The following is a 13,133-nucleotide window of genomic DNA, read 5'->3' on the forward strand; positions in this document are numbered from 1 at the left end:
AGTACACCTAAAATAATATTGTCTTGCGCTCTAGAGAAATCTATACAATGTAAGCTCATAAATTCACTCCCTCCCTCAATGCAGAGGAAGATATTCAGATTTTAAATGATTATATTTTAAAGTGATTATAAAGGATAGCAAACAGAACAAAGCAGATTACCAAGCAAATAAAACAAAACATGCATACTAAGCTTAAGATCTTAAAGAGACTGGTTTCAAGAAATAATATCTCACCCTAAATATTGTTTTAGGCAAGTTGCAGAGTTTCTGTAGTTTAGAATTCCACTTATTTATCTTTACAGACTAGACTTCTGTCTTAGTCTCAATTCAGCCCTTGCCTTTCCTACCGCTCAGTTCCTTTGTCTCTTTAGGTACTTTCTTCTTGGGCAGGAAGACAATGGAGAAGAGTCCTGTTTGCCTTTCTCACCAGCCTGAAATAGAATTTATATAAGGTGCGAACCTTTTGTTTCCTAGTCTTGACCTCCCCCACCCCTTTTAGTGGAAAATTACTAAAAGTCCAAGATGGTGTTTAGTACCAGGTGACCTAGTAGTGTCACAGCTACATCCCAGGACGCCTCTCTGGAAGGAGAGAGATAAGTATCTTCAAAGTCTTATTGTTTCTTCCTAATGGCCCATCAAGGCTGATGGCCTGTTGTCTGGTGGGTGTCTCCCAAACACACTCACAGTTTTAATTGTTACATAGTCAATATTCCTAACTTTATATACAGAAACAATACATGTATACAAATTGGATAATCACATTCATGCATCCGATGAAGCGAACTGTAGCTCACGAAAGCTTATGCTCAAATAAATTTGTTAGTCTCTAAGGTGCCACAAGTACTCCTTTTTTTTTTGCAAATTCAGACTAACACGGCTGCTACTCTGAAACCATTCAGTAAACTATAACCTTTCTGATGATACCTTACAAGACCCATATTGCATAAAGTATATCTCAGTTATGCCATATCCATATCATATCCATCCTTCCCATTAGGATAGTTTGCTGTTTCGCCTTTAATATTGTCTCTTTGAGAAACTGCCAACTATCCTGAACTCCTTTTTTCCTTTGATTTTCTTCCCATGGTACCATACCGTACCAGTTCTCTTAGTTTTTTTAAGTCCATTATCCTTATTCTGCTGCGCTCACTTCTTCCTTAGTTAAAGTCCCCCATTACTACCAGGTTTTGTGTTTTGGATATTTCTGTTATTTTTTTCTGGAAATGTCTCATCCATCTTATTATCCTTATCTTGAAAATATCCACAGCTAAATCAGATGTATAAAAATTGAGTCTAATAAACTTTAATGCTTCAGGACATAAGCCACCCACTAACTCAAGATGCTCTCAAGAAACTTCCTCTACATCCATTCTTCCATGATTGTTCACTATAGGGTTTCTTGCATCTTCTTCTGCAGAATCTGATACTAGCTAAGACAAATACTGGACTAGATGGACTACTGTTCTGATTCAGAATAGTAATTCCTCTGTTCCTATCTACATTCCTAACTTTTAAAAAATCTTACATGTATAACCATCACGAGTTTGGAGCACAATGCAACCAGCACAACAGGGACATGAAACACCATGGTCCAGCAGCCAATTGGTTCTGTATCCTAGAATTCAGATAATTCTGGTGCACTAGGTCTTGGAATTTTGGGGTGTGCGAGCTGAGGAAGGGAGGATTCAAAAATTGTCTGGCTCCATCAGGATGGAGGTGAAGGAGCCCTGTTTTTTCAGCACTGCTGCACCAGGGTGCCTGGGGGGGGTGTAGGTTTTTTTGATACACTAATTGGTTAGGCTTGTTCATTTAAGAAGTGGAATTTTGGGGACTGGGCTTTATCCTAGAGTAGCAACAGAAAGTCCAGCAGCAATTCTACTCTCCCTTTCAAGTCTTGTTTTCCTAACATAGAAGTTTCCTCCATGTAGCTGATACGTACCTCCTTTTGCTCCAGAGGACTGCTGGGGGAAAGGGACAGGCTGATTGGAGAGCGGGAGAGCCGGTCCCGCCTGCTGGAGGCGGGGATAAGGGGCTGCCCCGTTGAGAGATCCCTGCTGTAGTGGGAGTCTGGGCAGAGTATGGAACTAGAAGGCGCTTGATTTGGAGAGCAGATCTCAGAGTGAGGGGGAGGGTAAAACATACTCGATTTGGCTGACAGACCGACCTGGAAGCTGCATCAGCACCGTGGAGAGTGTGGACATAGGCTCTGGACATATGTCAATATCAGTCCACGTGCACAGCGTGTGTTAGGGTGTCTGGGGCACAGCGCTGAAGGGAGAGGCGTGGAGGAGGTAGAAGGACGTGATGAGGAGTTGAGGGGTGGCTGAGTTTGTGTCCCCTTCCCGATCCCCAGATTTCAGAGACAGCAGAGTCCCGCAGGAGACTGAGAGGAGGCGGGCAGCCGGGCTCTGTCTGTCCTGGCGAGCAGCAACGGGCTTTTGGAAGAAGTCCCACATTTGTATCAGACACGGAAGTGGCCTGGGAAGAGTCACACAACCCACCTCCCCGAGCCCGTTGTTTCTCCGTGTGACAACAGCGGCCAGTGACACCTGGGCAGCAGGGAACAAAGCCCCGCTGTCCCCCCGCCCAGTCCAGCGGCAGCGGCCAGAGGAACAGTCCTGAAGCAAGGTAAGGGACGGAGAGGCAGGGCTGCAAAAAGACCTGGATTGTGCTGGACATCCATTAGGGGGGAGGGGTTTGCGGGGTGTCAGCGGGGCATGGTGGGCTGGAGAGGAGCAGAAGGGGGGATATGGGAGGGAATCGGGGGTGGGGTTGGGACGTGCAGTGAATGGCTCGGACGGGGTGTGGTGGGCCTGAGGGACAGGTACGAGGCGGGGAAGGGGTAGACCAGGGGAGCTTCTTCTGATGCTTCTCCACAGCCCGCACAACTTCGCTCCAAAGTCCAGCCCTAGCCGTGGAGCAGGGGTGTCCTCCGTGCGTAAGGGCGCGCCGGTGTTGCCCTTGGCCCTGCAGCCGCGGCCGGTCACCAAGGTGCGGCGATTTACTGCAGGTTCAGCGCCGGGTATTGGTCCCGAAGCGGGCTGGGGGGCGGGGGGGAGGAGGCTCTTATCCCTCCTTGTGGAAGTGCGACCCCCTCAGGGATCATATGCTACCGGAGGGGGGCCAGGGGCAAGAGAAGAAGGTGACTGGGCTGGGGCCAGTGCCCAAGTGGCCCATTGGTGCTGGCAGGCAGAGGAGAGGGGCACAGTGGCTGGGGGAGGCGTGCAAGTCTGAAACAGGGATTGTCCTGCTGCTGGGTGACTTGTCTCAGCAGAATAAGCAGGATGGGGGTAGGAAGGAAATTGAAACTGACTTTATTGGCACCAGTGGAATCCCCACTGGAGGACAGGGGGCTGCGCTGGGTGTCTGCACTGGACTTTTCTGTAGATGGGGTAGATGCTGGTGGATGCATCTGTGTTGGTCTTGAGGAACCCACGGCAGTGTTAATACAAAGGCAGGTGCCAGCTTGCTCCATTTCTCAGCCAAGGGTGGCTAGGCCTGGAGAGCTTGGGGAATAAATCCTGGGCTAGAAGTAACTGAGGGGAAAGAAAGTTTCTGGGTCTGTCCCTGACTATCCCTGTTCTATGGCTGCCTTCATCCTAGCTTTACCCACTAAGGAACAATGTGCATTAGATGAGATTGTGTAGTAGGTCTAGGTTTATAGGCGCTTCAGTTTTATATGATAAAATGTCCCTGAATGAGACAATCATGCTCGGTTGGAATTTTAAATTAACATTTGCAGGGGTGGTTTGGCCAGTTGCTTTGACAGTACCAAATATTCCAGCTTGATTACATAAAATTAGGCAGCTAAATCCTTATTTGGGGGCCTACCACAAATATTTAAATGCCTAAACAGATTTAGGTGCCTTTAAGTACTTACAGTTGAACATTTGGCCCTCAGAGAACATCTCCTATGTGTGCTGCACTTTCACTGAATGATAAATTCAGTTTAATCAAAAATGCCTTGCTATGTAATAGAGTTGGAAATGGCTTGTCTTGTTTTTGTAAAGTCCAGCCACGTGGAAGGTGGAAGGTTGGTTTTGTATGAGAGTCTCCAGTTTTGAGAGCTCATTCTTGATATTCTCCTGTCTGCTGTACAGGATGCTGATCAGGTGGTTCCTCAGTTTCTTTGAGAGTGTGTGGCACAGTCTCTCACCATAGTCAGTGTAGTATGTTGATTGCAATGGATTTTTTACCTTCAGTCCATTTGGTATGATGTCCATCTGTTTGCACTTGGAGAGGAAGATGATGTCTGTCTGTATCTGTGCGAGGCTTGCACAGGCCACTCCAGCAGGCTGTAGCCAGGAGTTTGGAATTGGGACTGAAATGGCAGTAAAATATTCGGCGGTTATCCCCAATCTGCTTCAGAAATTATTCAAGGACCTCAGGGATTTGTGCAGTTCTTGCTTCTGGGATGTCCTGTTCACCTCTGGAATCTCTTTGTACAGATTTGAAAGTAGCTATACTTGAAGACAAAAACTTCAGAAACAGACTTCAAAGAGAAACAGCAGAACTAAAATTCATTTGCAAATTTAACACCATTAATTTGGGCTTGAATAGGGACTGGGAGTGGCTGGCTCATTACAAAAGCAGCTTTACCTCTCCTGGAATTGACACCTCCTCATTTATTATGGGAGTGGACTACATCCACCGTGATCAAATTGGCCCTGTGAGCACTGGTTCTCCACTTGTGAGGTAACTCCCTTCTCCTCATGTGTCAGTATATTTATGGCTGCATCTGTAATTTTTACTCCATGCATCTGAAGAAGTGGGGTTTTTACCCACGAAAGCTTATGCTCAAATAAATCTGTTATTCTTTAAGGTGCTACCGGACTCCTTGTTGTTTTTGTGGATACAGACTAACACGGCTATCCCCTGATACTTGAGTGCGTCATTAGTTTTCAGAAAAGACATCACTCTGTATACCCATATAATACGGTAATATTATATATGATCAGTTGATTCAATTGCTTATCACCTGAGGTTCAACTTCCTGTATTTATAGACTGGTAAACCTTTGAAAGGGATTCTTCTGAAAAGTAAAACCCAGACCAAGCTTCTCTCTGCTGCTGGGTGTAACCTTGCTGTCTCTTCCCCCCACCTGTTAGCTTGATAGCTTTATTTATCTCTCTGGCATGCCAATATGCCTTCATTGTCTTTACCTGATGACAAAGCTGGTCCAGACAAGCCACTTATCTCTGCTTCCAGTCCATCCATTTCCCAGATATGTCCCTGTTGAAGAGTGGCACATGTCCTCTCATGGCTGGGCATGTGAGCAGATGTTTCCTCATCTAGTAGCATATGCTGAGGGCCCCTCCAGCAGTCTCTCTTCTCATGGCTCAGCCAAGTCCCTTGAAAGTCTCTCCCATACTGAGGTATCAGTGTCTCAAACAGACAGCAACCTACATGACTCTAGTCACTAATATGATGCCTTCTGCCCCTCCAGGGCTCCTTTTCTGGCAGAATAGTGGCCCAAGGGCTTTCCTTGGAAGTTTTTTAACGAGTTTCAAAAGTGAAACTGGAACTACTACAAAAACAACTTTGTTCTCCTTCCTCAGGCTTAAACCTTTAATCTATCCAGGGTCCTCCATTTCTGTAGTCTTCTACAGGGTTAACTTGTTGGAGTCTTGCCTCTATCTATTCTAAGGCTGTTGGTTGGCCTTTTCTCAGGGCTACTCCAGGAGTTTCCTTCACTTCTGCTGAACTATCCTTATCAGGGCCCATCCCAAGATGTAAAGTCCCTCCTAAAGCTCCTCTTCAGTGGATAGCCTGACTGGGCTTCTTTCCATGAGGCCCAGGTCCTGGCCTTTTATCAGGCTCATCCCTGGAGCATGTTCCACCCCAGTAGCTTCTTTGTATGTCTCTCGCTTCCCATTGCTACTACTCTGAGTACAATTAGTGAGTTCTTCCTTCTTTCTGCAGCTCCCTTCTACTTTGGGCTTCCTCTCTTTACAGGAACCACTCAGCTGCTTCCTCAGCGGACTCCTCTTTAATTAGACCTTCCCCACCTTCCAGGTCCAGTCAGGTTCATTAATGGACCTCCGGCCCACACTAACCTTTTCACCACCAGTATAGGGTAAACACACCAGGACAGTCCCCTTCTGTTCTCCTCATATCATTCCCATTTTCCCACTTGTTTCTCTTGAATTCACTTCTCATCCACACAAGCATACCACGCATAGTCCCCACTGTGGACCTGGAGCACTGGGAGGGTAGACGGTTCTGATACGGCCATTTGGTTACCATGTGATCCCCATTTTCTCTTCTTGCCTCTTATGAATTCACTTACCCTCTTAGTCCCTTGTCATTGTTAAAAGGAAAGGGGGAAGCCAGCATGAGGGAAAATTCTTCCTGTACCAGAGAAGAAATGATCAGGAGACTCCCTGATGGGATATCTCCTCTCTCAGCATGTGCGGCTGTTCATCTGTCTACTGTTGGGAAGGCATGGCACCCACCCACTTCAGATTCTCCTGCCTGATGAGGCCTCATTTAAATCGGCCATGGTGGAGAGAGAAGGAACTCTGGAGAAGCACAGTACCCCCACCCTTGAAGAAAAAAGAAGAAAAGATGGGGGCGGAGGCAGTGGTGAGCTGGAGCCGGTGCGAACCAGTTATTAAATGTTGAAGCCGGTTTAGAACCGGTTGTTAAAGGAGTGGGCAAACTCCGGCCCGCGGGCCACATTCGGCCCACCTGAGCTCTCGACTGGAGAGGCTGATGTGCAATCTGTATTTCAGAAGGGTACTGTTGGGGCTCCTACTTTATATGTCATTCTGATGTGGGAGCTGAGTCTTCTGGACCAAGTGCCCATGGGGTTTACAGTTGCTTAGTCTAGAGTGGGTGAGCAGTAATTAGTAATATTACTGTGGCACCCAGTAATTGTTCATACTATGAACATGAGCTCAATACTGAAATTTGCAAGACAAGGACCCAGGTTCAAAATGACATGTTAACAACAAAAGTCTTCAGTTTTTTGAAAAAAATATGCTTCTGTGCTCACTAAATTTTTCCAGAACCCAATTGTCCTTTCAGAAAAGAAATATTTCAAAAGTCACACAGCCCTAGTCAGCACTGCATCAATATAAATGTCTCTAAAGTCTGCTCTCTTGTCATGAAAACCTACTCAAGCTTGATATTTCTATATTACTGTTTGCACATTCATGTTAATTATTATAAACCATAACATGTTATATATTTCAGATAACAAGTACTAACTTTTAGGTACTTCATGCCCATTCGTTTTCATATTTAAAAAAATAAGTTTTTTTTAAATATGGAAGGCTTAGATGAAAAATAATGGACATGGTGTACCTTACAAGTTAGTACTTGTTATATGAAATATATAAAACACTGAGAAGCAATATTTAAAGAGGCAGGAAAGCAAGTTTATTCTGAGAAAGGGGCAGTTTCAAATCCAAGCTCTGATAATCAGAAGTAAAACTGATGGGAATCATTCTAATTACTTTTACTTTGTCATAGGAAAGTGAGAAGGAGTATGGTACTAAACTAGTACTGTTGATTTTTATCCTTCATGCTAAGAAAAATACCTTTAAGGGTATAAATTTTAAAACAAAGACAAATCAAGTATGACCAAGCTATAAGAGACATCATTTTGAAATGTCCTACAGGATCAGTGATTTAAGGGTTGTGTAAACCAATGCGTTTCAAAAATGGTCTTCTGGAAAAAAGTAACCTACACATATCTTAAGAAATAAAGTTACTTTAATTGATCTGAATTGAACAAGCTTGCCAGCAAGCATAATTAAAACATGTATTTTAATATAGTTTTATTTCCACTGCACTATTTGACATACTTGATATATCTTACTTTGCAATTTTAATAATATGATTTATTACAGTTTGGTCACTTGTAGGATGAAGCAGAACAAAAGAATTCTTTATTGCCCTTTTAATCCTTCTAGATGCTTGGCTGTCATACGATGGCGTGGCGTGAAATGGGGATAGCTTGTACAATGCTGGAGCTAGCTATATTAGAAGCAAAATACCAGGGCATCACTCCTCCCCCAAATTAAACCCCAGTCTGAGTAAAATAAAATTATTATTGTTTTTTACCAAAACATTGCTTTTTCAAACTCTGACATTGATCCTTTTGGTCAGATTCTGCACTATGGCCTGTAGAATCCTACTGAAGTATCCAGGAGCACATAGCCTGCATTCTTTTCAGCCCTCTCAAAGACATAAACAAGCCTTTTAAAATACATCCACTGTTCATCATACTGCACTGTAACTTCTCTCCTCTGCCACTCCCCACAGAGCAGTGCTGCCATGGAAAGACCTATCATTGAAGGAAATGTTTTAAATAAACTGCATCTTTTGATACTTAAGAAAAAGTTCCTTGTTTTATACTGTCTTCTTGTGCTAGTCTACAGGCATGAGACATGTTTCCTCCCTCCCACCAGAGGGAGACAAAACACTGAGGCTTCAATATGGTATCATCTTCATTACATGTGCCACTTTGGTTGTCAGCCTCCGGCGGATGAAGGTCCGTTTAATGCCTGTGACCCTTGGGAGCTGAGGTAGGCCTTGTACCCTCTAAGGCTCTGGGGTTTGCCATCTACCCTTGGATGTCCCTATGCTCCCCTTGCGCCTACAGCACAGGCTGCTGGTTCTGTACTTTGCTCCGTGTTTCCGCCTGCGTGCGCCAGGAGTGACAGGGAGTGAGCTGGTTCTGTGTACTCCCCCGCCCCCGCCCCCACGCCAGGAGTGGCTCAGAGATCTTTGGCGAGAAGTCTCTTCTCTCACCGTCTCCTGATACGGTACCGAGTGCAATACATTCTCTCTCTCTCTCTCTGCAGGTAAAAGGCTTTCCTCTCGTCCCCCTCACTTACTCTCATTCCTCCACTTTACCCTGGTGTCTGATAAGCAAATGGTGGTTAATGGTGACTGACTTGTGTGCTCTGTTCGGTTGTTAAATTATATTGGTTGTATTTTTGGTGGAAGTGCAGTATAGCAATGGGAGCAGGGCCACTGTTCGCAAGTGTTTGTTATTAAACACGGATAGTGCTGTAGACTATGTGCCTATCCATATTTTATATCTTTTTTTCCCCCTTGTGTTTGATAGGACAAGATTATAGCTTGTGGTTACTTTTGTGCAAGATGGCTGAGCAGCGTGAGAAATGTAGCCGGTAGCTTTGTCAAGAAGCTTCCCCAGAAGGGGAATGGGCACTGCCAAGATATAACATAAGAGTGTGTGATATCCTCCATTCCCTACATGATTTTTATGACTCCACAGTACATTGAAGTAAGAATTGTTCAGTTTGCAAACATTCTCGTGTTTTATATGGTGAAGACTCCAGTATGTTACAACACCTTATAGATTTCCTATCTCAGTTACCCAACTATATAATAAAACTTAACAGGAGTCTCTCCCTTCTCTGCGATACCACATCTGCACATTGTTGGTGTGATTACAGTTGAATTCTTCAGTTATTTTGAATCATTCTGAGTAACTTTTGCTGGCAGGCTCTGTGAGAATGCAGCTTTCCTGTCAATATTTCATTTAGGTTGTAAACCTTTGCTTGAATCCCTATTTTGACCCAACCTCTTAGACTGTACCTTGATACTTAACGGTGTTTAAATTTAGTAAAAGAAAGTCCAGATAAGATAAGTCCAGGAAGTCCAGGAAGATAAGTTGTATTTGTTTGGTAGTAGCGAAGCTTCACAAGAAAAATATTTTGAATGAAGGTGAATATGTTTTGGCATTATTAAGATATTGGACACCTAATGTTATAATAAACTCATTAGCACTGAACCTGTGATCCTCAGTTTCATAAATCTTCCATTGACTTGATTATTAGTTTTACCCTGTGTGTACAGATCCATTGAAACTATAGTAGAACACACCTTTAATCTTTTTGATAGCAGTAGTAGCCCACTTAGGCTGTTCCAACATTGTCTTCAGTCCCTGTAATTCTAGAGCATGAAGTCTCATTTTAAGCATCTGTTTCGGAGAGTCACTGGTGTAATGCTAGCAGAAATTATGTATCTCAATTACTATTAAACATTTCTATATTAGGACTATCTCATGCTTTAGAAAATTTTGATTCTAAAGTATGTTTAAGAACTTTTCTTAAAACAGTGTTTTAGATAATACCAGCACTTTTGGATGCAGTTATCCAAGAGGTTGCATGTTACAAGTAAGCTTGACAGTTTTGGAAGAGAAAGATAAATTTGTTCTCTAAGAAGAGTAATGTCACCACTGGCATGCCCCATCATAGCTGGACATGGTGTAACAGGCTCTCCTTGACTACAGCACCCTGTTGCAGCTGCTCTAGTCCTTCAGTGATCTGCTTCATCTCATGACTTGGCCCTCCAGCCAATCCACTTTTTACCCATTGCAAGATAATAGAGTCCAATGCCATTGTATCAGGTCTTCAGCCACAGCTATAAGCCCCCACATCTTTACATTCATGCATCTCAGGGTTTTCTAGGGTCCTTATCCCTATCTGTGTATGCGGGGGGTGGAAAAGGGGGGGGCCTCACGCCATCTTCTCACAAGGCTGATAGAGAAACCTAGGTTTTCCCACTATACTGTATCCCAGCCTAAGGACCCTTTGGTAGGCAAGTAAGGTCTATCTACTCAGACCTGCTCCCTGTCACTTACACCTCTTATCAGGCATCCCCCACAGCCTCTCTATATTCACCCCTCTGTCAGGGGTCGGATTCGTGTTTCTCCCTTGGACTCCCTCAACAAATCCCAAACCCAAAATACAAACAAATGAACTCTGCCCTCCTTGAGGTTGACCTTTCATCTCTGTTAAGTGTCCCCTGTTCTGTTCCAGGTCTCTGTCTCTTTAGAAGTCCAGATTCTTTCCTTTTACCTAGGCTCCCATTCTCAAGGGACTACAGAGTTTCTTCCTATTGTCCATTTAGTCTGGGCTTCGTCTCTTTATTCTACCCACACACCTCCTTACCCAGCTGGGACTCCTCTTTATTTGGCTCTGGCCCACCTCCCAGGTGCAATCAGGTGCCTGAATTGACTCTCCAGTTCCAGTTAACCTTTTAATTACCTATGAATGCCACATACTCCATTATAGCCCCTTTTAAGTAAGGTGCATTTAATACTGATTCTTCTTCATTATTTTCTTCTTGAATGTAAAAGGTTGTTTAATCTACCTCTAAATTTGTACTAGATGAAATCAGGTAAAATCGGTTATATAAACAGCTGTCCACCCCCCAAAACTGCCATAAATTGTCCTGCAGGCATCTCAAATCCTTATACAAAATCAACTGACTCCCTTAGTAAACCCCCTTGGCAGTCAGAACAAACCACTCAGTGCTTTGACTGAAGCCATCAGATCTGTTCTCCACTTCCCACCCAGCAGATGTAATATTTTTTATATCATGCTCTCAAATGCAGTATGCTGCTTCAATGGATGGATTTGGGGTGCAGCTGTTATTATTAAAAATGAGACGAATAAAGAGTAAATGCAATATTCTGTCTTCAGCTGTACGTGCAGGGCTCCCATTGACTTCATAAAAGGCTCATTCAGTGACTTGAATAGGAACCCATAGCTGCAGTCAAGGCCAAAGTTTGTACCTATTCATTTTCATACCTAAAAAATTACAAGACGGAATAATATACTGTTTCAATAATCCCAAACAAGATACATGAAGTGAAAACCTTAATATAAATCCAGATGTCTGCTGTAGTTGCTTTAGGATCTTCCTCCCCTACACTGAACAGTGTATTATTTCTACACACCGAGGTTTTGTGGGTCTGTAGACCTTTGGTACCGTCATCCCTGTTAGAACTTCACTGGCTGCTGTAGAATGACACCAGGCATGAGTGTGGCCATTTTCTTTACACTTCTGTAGCAAGTTTGTTTCTTACCCCAAACTGCAGATTTATAACTTTCTCTTTAAAGCCCACTCTCAGTGGTTCTGACTGAATTTAGTGCTCACAAAAAATACTGGAGTGACTAAAGTGATAGAACATGTAGAACACAGACAACATCATTACAAGCATAGGTTCCAAACCTGCAGATGATAGCTTGCAGGTGCAGCAGTCCAGCTGCACTTATTCAGTTGCAATATCAGAACCTTCCCATGCCTTTCCTCATACCTGACCTGGTGGGACCACCTTTAATGGCAAGACAGTACGTCAGTCTCCCTGTTCATTCAGTCATTTTCCTTTCTTCTAAGACTGGTGATATATGGTCTAATTAATGCTAATTTGGTGGCTTTGTGGCATTGCCTTGTAACACTCCCAATATGAATGCTGCATGACTGACATTAAAACTAACCCCCCCACCCAAACATACTTTACAATTCTTTGATTTTTTTTCAAAGGTATTTTGTTTGGAATCAAAATGGAGAGTAAGTCTTTTCTTTCTTTTCCGTTCATTTCCCCCTTTTTGATGTCCTCTGCATGAGGTATATGGCTTGTAACCTTTTGAATTGTCACCTGCTTTCTGTTTGACTGCTGCACCTAACCTTTGGGTTGGAATGTAGGCATATGATTCCCTTAAGTGCCTCTATAAAACTATTCTACCAGTAACATAGCGGAGAATTAAGGGTATGTCAGAATCATTGTCCAATAAAATATACACCATACAAACTCTTTAGATCAGATTCAAGCCAGGCTATAAGTGGGTGCACCTCTGCTGAAGTCAGTGGAATTGGGCCAAGTCTAAACTTGGCTCCTCACCCACAATTCTAAGGTATTTGAGGTACGATAAAATGACTGGCATCCTGCCCTTACTTCAGTTCAGCAGTTTTAACTACAGTAATGACCTTCATTAGTGACCTTCAAGTTGTTTCTGATGTTTAAAAATATGAAAAGAAAACACATTTTTAAAACATGTAAGTCCATAAAGACCTGATCTGTATTTCCTTAATAAAGTGGTGCTTAGTGAGAGTTTAGCCTAATTTGCTTTATTCAGCCAAAATTCCTCTTGACCTCTCTGAGAGTTTGACCAGAGTAGAGAGAGTACAGTATTGGGCCTTTGACAAAACTTGTGATATTGAAATCCACTTCAGCTTTTTAATTTTTTTTTGTTCTACTGCTCTGTTTAAAACTGATTTCTGTTTTCACCTCCCTGTTTCTCTGTCATTTATGAATTCATTGATAGGTCCTACCTCTGTTTTGTTTCCATTTCTTTTTCCGAGTTTTT

General features: G+C 43.3%; 1 protein-coding gene across 1 annotated transcript in view; it reads left to right on the forward strand.

The window, feature by feature from the left end:
- Positions 1 to 2,034: 2,034 nt before the first annotated feature.
- UGT8 (UDP glycosyltransferase 8) overlaps positions 2,035 to 13,133 on the forward strand; it is a 74,619-nt gene continuing 63,520 nt past the window's right edge. The window contains exon 1 of the mRNA XM_074950014.1: positions 2,035 to 2,628. The gene's annotated coding sequence lies outside the window, so the exon portion shown is untranslated. The remainder of the gene's footprint in view (positions 2,629 to 13,133) is intronic.

This window comes from Natator depressus, chromosome 4 (assembly GCF_965152275.1).
Source record: "Natator depressus isolate rNatDep1 chromosome 4, rNatDep2.hap1, whole genome shotgun sequence".
Lineage (NCBI taxonomy): Eukaryota > Metazoa > Chordata > Testudines > Cheloniidae > Natator > Natator depressus.